The 8,940-nt window shown below is 36.6% G+C and overlaps 1 long non-coding RNA gene across 2 annotated transcripts; it reads left to right on the forward strand.

Moving 5' to 3' along the window:
* The first annotated feature begins 508 nt into the window (after positions 1 to 508).
* On the forward strand, positions 509 to 3,797 carry LOC134262151 (uncharacterized). 2 transcript variants are annotated; one of them, XR_009990958.1, is made up of 6 exons: positions 509 to 579; positions 726 to 784; positions 889 to 1,302; positions 1,412 to 1,490; positions 1,589 to 1,641; positions 3,717 to 3,797. It is a non-coding gene; the product is annotated as an uncharacterized LOC134262151 (long non-coding RNA). The 2 variants fall into 2 exon arrangements; XR_009990957.1 differs by having other exon boundaries at positions 511 to 579; positions 723 to 784.
* Positions 3,798 to 8,940: the final 5,143 nt, after the last annotated feature.

Below are 8,940 nucleotides of genomic sequence, written 5' to 3' on the forward strand. Positions count from 1 at the left end.
GGAAGAGAGGGTAAGATTGGTGTCCCACCTGAATTTACTGTGTTGATTTATCTTTTCCTCATCTCGCTTGATGAAGACTGTGATCTCTTGATGTTTTCTCTTTTTACTGTAGATATGCGGTGTGATGCAGCCCTCTGTTCCCAGTCCTTTGAAGAGGAGTCTGCCAACCCAGGGACGGTAAGATACTTTGTGAACGCCTCGCCCTCTGTGAACTTTCTTCATTTTGACTCTTTCACTCTTGGCACACTTTTTTGACTTCTCCATCTTTGGTGTCAACAGGTCAGGGTTAGGCTGTTGTGGATTCCCAGATGATTAGTAGACTGCGGCCTGCCAGAGGAAGTGCGCAGAGTTCAGGGACGTACTGCGGCCATCTCCGGCGTTGAAGGTAAGCGGATGCGCAATCAGTGTACACGGTTTATTCTGTGGTCCTTGTTTTGGGAGTGCTTCTTGGGGTTTGACCTGTGGACATCTCTTTTAACAGGTACGGGGTTGGACTGGCCTGGTTGCGTGGAAGAAGAGCAGAACGTCACCAGTAGGCAGCAGTTCTGTGATGCACTGCGGTCAATCCCTGACGTGCAGGTAAGATGCAGCACATCTTGCAGTGTGTCCACTTTCCTTACTCTGTGTTTGGGTTGAAAGGTGTCATAACTTTGCTCTTTGCACTCGCTGAAATTTTGTTAACTGTAGGAAGTTGTTTTGATGTCTCGATTATGCTTTGTTAGCAGAGGAGGAGGTGTATGCTGACCCGGGAGGATCCCAACAGCAGGCAAGAAGGGAAGAGGAGGTAAGATTCACACTGTACATCTTTGTCTCAGCCTTTTGTGATCTTGACCTTGCCAAATGATGTTGACCGTAACAGCATTTGACCTCTTGACTTCCAATTGACAGGATGCGCAGCAAGCAGCAGAGCCCAGCCCAGCCCAGGATCCAGCGCAGCCCACACCAGCCAGCCCATCCCACCAGAGGATCCAATGCCGTTACCAGGCAGCCTAACAGAGAAGCATTTTGAATTTATTTCTTTCCTTCTGTCTCTTCTCTGTCTTCTGTGCACTTCCCTAATCTAACAGCACTAACCATCCCCTACCCCTTAACATCGATTTTGTTGTAATTTCCTTGAATTTGTGTGCTTTGTTTCATTGTTTTGAATTTTTACTAATCTCGTCTCAGTTGTATATTTTCAGGCACTCGGACGTGGTACAACGCGGGAGCACCCAGCCAGCCTCCAGCCACCCAGCCAGCCACAGATGAAGAGGAAGGAGCCCATTGCCCAGCTTTGTCTAGCGGCTTACATTTGCCAAGGCGGTGAGTAAAGGGCTGCTTTTGTAGCACATGTGGTTTCCTGTTTTGCATTATAACTTGATCATAGCAGCTATTGACCTTCTTTTGACCTCCTGATTTTCTGTGTTTTCAGGAGCGTCGATCCCACCGAGACATTCAGCAGCATTCTGGGTAGCAAGGATCGACTGCGACCGCACAGCAGTCAAGAAGAGGTAAGATTTATACTTTACATCTTGCTGCCTTTCATGATCTTTACCTTTTCAAATGATGTTGATCCTATCAGCATTTGACCTTGTTTTTTAATTAACAGGATGTGCAGCTAGCAGTAGAGCCCATCTGAGCCCAGCCCAGCAGAGGATCCAGGTATCTAACACCTCTAACAAATCACTTTAACAAACTTCCAACAAATAACTCTAACAAACTTCCAATAAATAACTCTATCAAACTTCCAACAAATAACTCTAACAAACTTATAACAAATAACTCTAAAAAACCTGTAACAAATCATCCTAACCAACTACCAACAAATCATCCTAACCAACCAGTAACTAATCATCCTAACACTACTAACAGTCTGCTTAATGTTGTGTGACGCGTCTAGTGTGTTGGTGTTAGTGTCTGTGTGCTTGTCACCTCTCACTTTCAGCCATCACCGCTGGCTAGCAGCAATGTGAAAAGGGAAGGAATTTTTATGTCTTCCCCTGCCAGTACATAGCCTCTCCACAACAAGTCCTATGCGATGCCTCCACGTGGAAGCAGACGGATACTGGGCAGCTTTTGGTCCCAGGCTAAGTTCGCAAGGGCGCAAAGGAAGATGAATCTTGATAGACTTTACTGGTATCTATCTAGGAGAGAAAACTGATCACAACCCCAATTTAGTAGGGGACCCAATTGATATAAGTTGGCTATTTATCCCTATTAAAATAGAAGGGAACCTTTGTCCATTGTCTGTCGTCGTCTTCTTTGTTGTATATTTTCACATTTATATCTTTAGAACTACTGGGCCAAAGTCAGAAAAACTTGGCACAGAGTATCTCTGGGTAAATGAGATTTAAATTTATAAATGAAGGCCTACGCCCTCTTCCAAGGGAAGATTTTTACATAAGTGTAAAATTAATGACATCATTTAAAAAAGATCTAAAGATTTAAAAATCTTTTCAAGAACCACTGAGACAGTAAAGGTTACACTGATGTGAAATCATCCTTACTTAGTGAAGATTTAAATTTATTCAAATCAAGACCCCAGGGATAGGAAGGGACAACTACAGTTATTTGACCAGTTCCGAATATGAAATGGATTCGGGGTTGCTATGAACATACGAGACATTATTTCAAAATCTAAGTCTTTTTGTCACGGTAGTTCCATGACTTGTGGAATCAAATATTGTTTCATAAAAGTTCAGCCTCCCACCCCAAAAAATTATTTCGCATGTTAACAAAGGTGTTCATTTTACCAGTTACGAATAAGCCGACGAGTTCCGAATGCCCTAGCGGTAACCATTCAATTCAACCCTAAATTGAAAAATATATTGACATGCATAAGAAAAGTTAAATTAAATGCTTACCAATAAGTTATTTGTATTTTGAAAGGATAAAGAGAAACTAGGGGTACTGTGAACACTGAGCTAACTTTAATAATACCACATGCCTCTTATATGATTTTTATGACACAATCCATGTTTTGCTCTAGCTAGGACACCCAAAATATGTGTCAGATCAAAAAAATATAATAAGAGGTCACATGTACAATGTAATAAAGAATCTATGAAAGTATCTTTAAATCATATTCAGTGGAATGGAGGAACTGTGGATAAAAGATGGATATACCCTTCAATATTTGAAAGAATGGCAGTATCCATGTAATGCCAAGGGAGTCCAGATTATGTGCCAGATCAAAAAATAAAATAGACATTGTACTTTGGCACTATTTAACAAAGATTCTATGTAAGCCTCATTAAATTCTGTGAAGCCTTATTAAATTTCATTCAGTGGTAGAAGAGGAGTTGTGGATAAGAAATAGGTACCTCAAAGCGCAGCAGACGGATGGACATACAGACAGATGGATGGACAAACATCCCATCACTATACCCCCCCCCCCCCGCCGGCTTTACAAGTGGGGTATAATAAGTCACGTTTGCAATGAAGAAAACAACGAAGAATGAATTTATAATAGTGTTTAAAATGGGTATTTGGAACTAGTAAAATGACAACACAAAAATATTCTGATATCTTCCAGTGTTCTAAATATTTTTTTAGACAAGTTTTTAGTATTTGTTAGAGTATATATCAAACTTACTTTTGATACCTGGAATGTTGTTTTATACAAAAAATTGATGTCTCTACAGCTGTTTTTCTGCAGACTTATGCATTGCTGTGACGCAAATTCAGATTTGTTGCATTTGTTTGTTTCTGATGCTCATTTCATCCTCTGTTTTCAGGAGATCCAGCACATCACTTCAAAGGGCCATAACTCTGCTGTTCAGATGACAAATCCAATGAGACTTCAGAGGGGTGTGTGGTATGGCTTAAGAAGATTCTGTGCCAATTTTCATCAAATCAAAGAAGGTTAGTGTCTTTATTAGGTTACAGGATACTAATTTTACCCCTATTTTATTGACCACGAAAGTAGTACCAGTTTAAAGATAGAGGTTTTTTCTTTAAAAATCTTGGGAGTGTATATGGGGTGGAATGGGGTTCTTTTGGGGCATAGATCTAAAGGAGAGGGTCTGAAAAAAATTATAAAATTAAAATTAATGGGAATTTTGCTATTAAGTGCATAGTAGGAAGGGTGTAAAGAGGCCATTGCCATTGTTTACCTGTTTCTCAAAGGGAAATGGAAATATGCAGGGTAGGGGTTAATTGCGGTGCCATAGCAAGTCTTGTAGACTACGGAATATTCTGAGATTTGGAAATATTTTTGGCCTTGAATTGATCTAGCTCTGTGCCAAATTTCAGGTGAGTTGAGGGAGTGATTTTTTTAATGATTTTTGATGCTATAAAGGAATGTATAGCAAAATAATCGGTAGTCCGTGTCCAAATATACAATCTCTATCCAGGGTTATCGTTCCACTTATTTGTTGTTGCGAAGTGAAAGATAACTCAGGGTAGAGATTTGGAAATATATAGAAAAATCTTTAAATATCTTCTCAAGAATATCAAAGCCATGATTAGTGATATTTATATGAAATCTCCTCTGCTTGTGTAGAGTCAAGTTTGTTCAAATCATAACCACCCCCACCCCCTGTGGGACCACAAACGGAGATCAAAGTTTTACATAAGAAACTAGTCATATTTACAAGTGAGCATCTTCATGAATAAAGATTTCAGTCTGTTCAAATCATGACTTCTTGGGTAAGGGAGGGGTTACAATTAGGGAATCAAATTTTTACAAATAAATAGGAAGAAAATCTTTTTAAAAAATTGATTTTTTTTTTCAAGAACAGCAAAGTTATTTGTTATATTAATTTGGAGGCATCCCCAAGTAGTATAAAATTTTGTTAATCCCTCATTATTTGTTTCATTACAGACAGACTCTCATCAATAGTTTTTCTGTGATAGCCGACAAATATGCCTCAAAGATTCAATGGACCGTGCTGAGAACATTGTTATCTGTAAAGTGAAAGACACTAGACAGCTCAACTCATAGAATTCACTTGACCGTGCTGAGTTATAATATTGTTATAACAAAGTGATGGACATACTAAAGAGCTCAACTCACAGAATCCAATGGACCATGCTGATATATTGTTATAATAAAATAATGGAAACACTAACTCAAGTTACAGGATTCAGTGGTGGACACACTTAATAGCTTAACTCACAAAATTCAATGGACTGTGCTGAGTACATTGTAATAACAAAGTGATGAACACACTAAATAACTTACCGTAACTTGTAGGATTCAGTGCACAGTGCATTGTGCTGAATAACTCTTATCAACACAGTGATGGACACATTAAACAGCAACACAGAATTTAATGGATATTGCTTGAGTGCATTCCTATAACAAAATGATATTGGACACAATAGCTTAACTCATAGAATTTAATGGATATTGCTTGAGTGCATTCTTATAACAAAATGATGGACACAGTAGCTTACCTCACAGGATTCAGCGGACCGTGCTTAGTACATAAATTTAACTCATAATTAAAGGATAACTCATGACCTCCACAGCAGATGACTCAAAGTTCACTCTTTTAAATCTGTGTTAAGGGATTAAATCACTTGATTTTAATAAGTGGAGAAAGCTCAGAATGCTACTACACTGTTGTTCATCTTTTCATACACAAAATTAATTTTTCTGAATATATTTTCTCAAGAATGTTCCCGAAAAGTTAATAACTAATTGATAAAAATGGTGTTTGTCAGTTGTGATACATGATGTTGTGCTGTCAGTAAATATTTTAACATTCATATTAAACATATTAAACATATCTGTCATGCAATGAAACTTGTTGAGTTTTTACTCTGCCTCAGTAATTGAAGAATTGGGGGCATATTTTAATTAATAGGAATCACATTGTTTGTCCATGTAATTTTGTCTAGGCTCTAACTTTGATTTGGGGAAACTTTGGAAGCACCTTCTTGTTACAGAGCTAGCTTATAAAGACCCAACTGAGTCCTGATTTTGATGCAAGGTCAATCCTGCAATGTCAAGGTCACAGACTATAAAATTATCAAGTTTTTGTCTGGGTCATAATTTTGTGAAAGAGAAACACTAGAAGCTCATACTTGTCACAGAGCTTGCTTATAATGACCCAACAGTGAGTCCTGATCTTGATGTAAGGTCAATCCTGCAATGTCAAGGTCATGAGCCAAAAAAGTATTTAGTTTTTGTGTGGGTCATAACTTTTTGAAAGAGAATCACTAGAAGCTTAAACTTGGTACAACGATTGCTGATGACCTAAAACTGTGTTGTGAGCTTGTCCAAAGTCACTCCATTTAATTCAAGGTTACTAACAGAAAAAGTATGATCTTCTTGTCCAGGCTATAATTTGACTTTGTTATGGAGAACCACTGGAAGCTAATACTGTAGTTATATTTTATGATATAGAGATTGTGTGTGATCAAAGAATGTGTCTTGACATTTATCCATGGTCGCTCTGGTAAATTCAGCGTCACTGGTAGAAAATTTTAAACATTTTCTTGGCTAAAACTTTTTAATGGAGAGGAATTGGTACATATATATGAAAGTCCTGACTTTAATTCAATGTCATTGCAGCAAGTTCAAAGTTTAATACTAGCAGAAAAGTGTTAAAAATAAAAAAAAATCAAGGCTTTTTAACTTCACAATGGAGAATTACTGAGAGTACTTTGTACAAAGATTGCTAATGTCCTTCAAATTTAGGTCTTTGTCCCAAGATCATTATTGTCCATGCAGGCTATAACTTGTAATGGAAAAACATTGGAAGCTGGCACAGGGATTGTTTATGAACCTAAAGGCATGACCTTGATTCAAGGTCATTTTAACAAGTTAAGGTTGCTGGTATAAAAAGTATTAAAATCATAACAAATCTTTATTTTTCTTTGAAATGGAGAAATGGTGCATTTCTACATTTCACTTAATGATTACTTATGAACAAAGTATGAATGATTTTTAACCAGAGGTTTTTTTTTGTAATTTGAAGGCAATGTTTACAAATTTCAATACGGGCCTTAAAAATTTTCAGTGGAGGCGAGAGAGTGGGTTTGGGATGTTATTTTGTGAGCCCACTCACATTTTTGAACTCTTGTCACATTGACCTTGTAGTTAAATCTGTATAAGAAATAGTTGACAATTTTAAAAGAATGCTATTGCAAAAAATGCATAAAAATAGCAAAATCTTCCAAAGCTTTGAGAAATTTAGAAGTATCAAGATGGTCTTCCACTCTTCCTGTCAGTTATTAAAAGGATGCGTTTGTAGCATTTGCCTTATTATCATGAAGCAGTTTAATTACGACATCATCAGAATTCGTGTATTTCCTGAATTTTAATAAAGATACCCATACAGTTTGGATTTTTTGAAATTGCGTTCCTTTATGTTGATTTCAAAAATTCAACGGTAATCTAAAAATCGTTAATTTTATACTGTAATGTAAATAGACTACATGCACTAACTTCAATGCACAGTTAGAACTAGGGGGCTTTATTTCACAGGTGCATGTGTTCCCTGTGAAAAAAAACTTTTGTCGTGATAACAACAATTTTGATCTCTTGACCTTGGAGTTAGACTTGCGTTTTAGAAACCTCAACCTTTGCTAAAAACTGCAATGGTATGCGGGAAATCAGTGTCAGTACGCAAACACATTTTATTTTCTTTTACAACACTTATGATACTCTTTGAATGAGGAATGTATTCTGCTGATTATGTTGAGTCTCTGTGTTGACTTTTTAAAAAATTCTTTGTCCATGTTGTCAAGCGAATGAAGTTGGGTTTTGCCCCCCCCACCCCCCTCTCCCCGCACTGAAATTGCTTGTCTTTGCCTGAAATCAACTGTTTTTACATAGAGTAAAAGGTCTTTATGATTTTTTATAAGTATACGAGGGGTTATCAAAAAGTTCGTGGACTGAGGCTATGAAATTAGTACTATGTTGTCTGAGTTTACAAAATTTATAAGAAACATAAAACAACAAAAAAGAAAGAAATGTTGAAAATGTTAGCTTGATACGTTCATTATTTCCCAAATTATTATAAAATAAAAACGACATTATATGAACACCCGGCGCCGTCGCCGCTTAGTTTCAACATGTTCATGACGTTTGACAACGTCATTATTTTTCAATGTCCGCTTCTTCTTCCTCGTACACTTATTTTGATGAGATTCTAAAGAGCTAAGTAAGGACTACCATTGCTTACAAAAACTTTACTATTTTATTTTAAAATAAAATTTATGATTTGTGGTTTATTCTATGGATAGAAAAGATGATGATAACTCAATAATTTAAAATTCATTGATGTACCTAAAGCGGTTTTAATTTTATGGTGCTAGTCCACGAACTTTTTGATAGCCCCTCGTACATGTATATCTGATATACATGTAAATGCATATTCCTCCAAAAAAAAAAAAAAACAATTAAGATCTTACTAAAAGTTTGCCCCCCCCCCCCTTTTACGTATAGAGGCATTTAATACCCCCTCCCTCGCCAAAATTTTCTATTGAATTATTTTCTGTAAGTGGGAATTAGATATATTGCATTTAAAAGGGAATATTCTTTCCTCCTACACATGTATTTCGTACTTCCGTGCCTCCGTTGTATAAAAATTCCTCATTTCGCAAATTTGTGTAATTATTGTCTTTCATATTACTTTTTTTTTAGTAAATCGTTAAATCTATGTTGTTTTTGGATTTTTCATATGGAATACATTGTAAGTAAGTACTAGAAACATAATTCATGAGAAAAAACATATTTTGACCAGGGGTATATATGGGCATGGGGAGGGGGGTGTCCTGTCCACAAGTACATGTACCTGTAGTCTCATTTGTGAACATTTCACCCATTTACAGAATTTAAAAATGAAAGAAAAAGAAAGGTTTCATTAAATGCATATTTGTTATATAAAGACAGATCAACAATTATTTTACTTAATTAGTATACTGTTATTTTTGCATAAATTACGATTTGGTGAATGTAATTTTTGTTTATCCGGAAATTCTACCGTTAACACTTTACATTTAGTA

The sequence above is a fragment of the Saccostrea cucullata genome, unplaced genomic scaffold (assembly GCF_032062105.1).
Source record: "Saccostrea cucullata isolate Sc308-1 unplaced genomic scaffold, CSIRO_AGI_Scuc_v1 ctg1661, whole genome shotgun sequence".
NCBI lineage: Eukaryota > Metazoa > Mollusca > Bivalvia > Ostreida > Ostreidae > Saccostrea > Saccostrea cuccullata.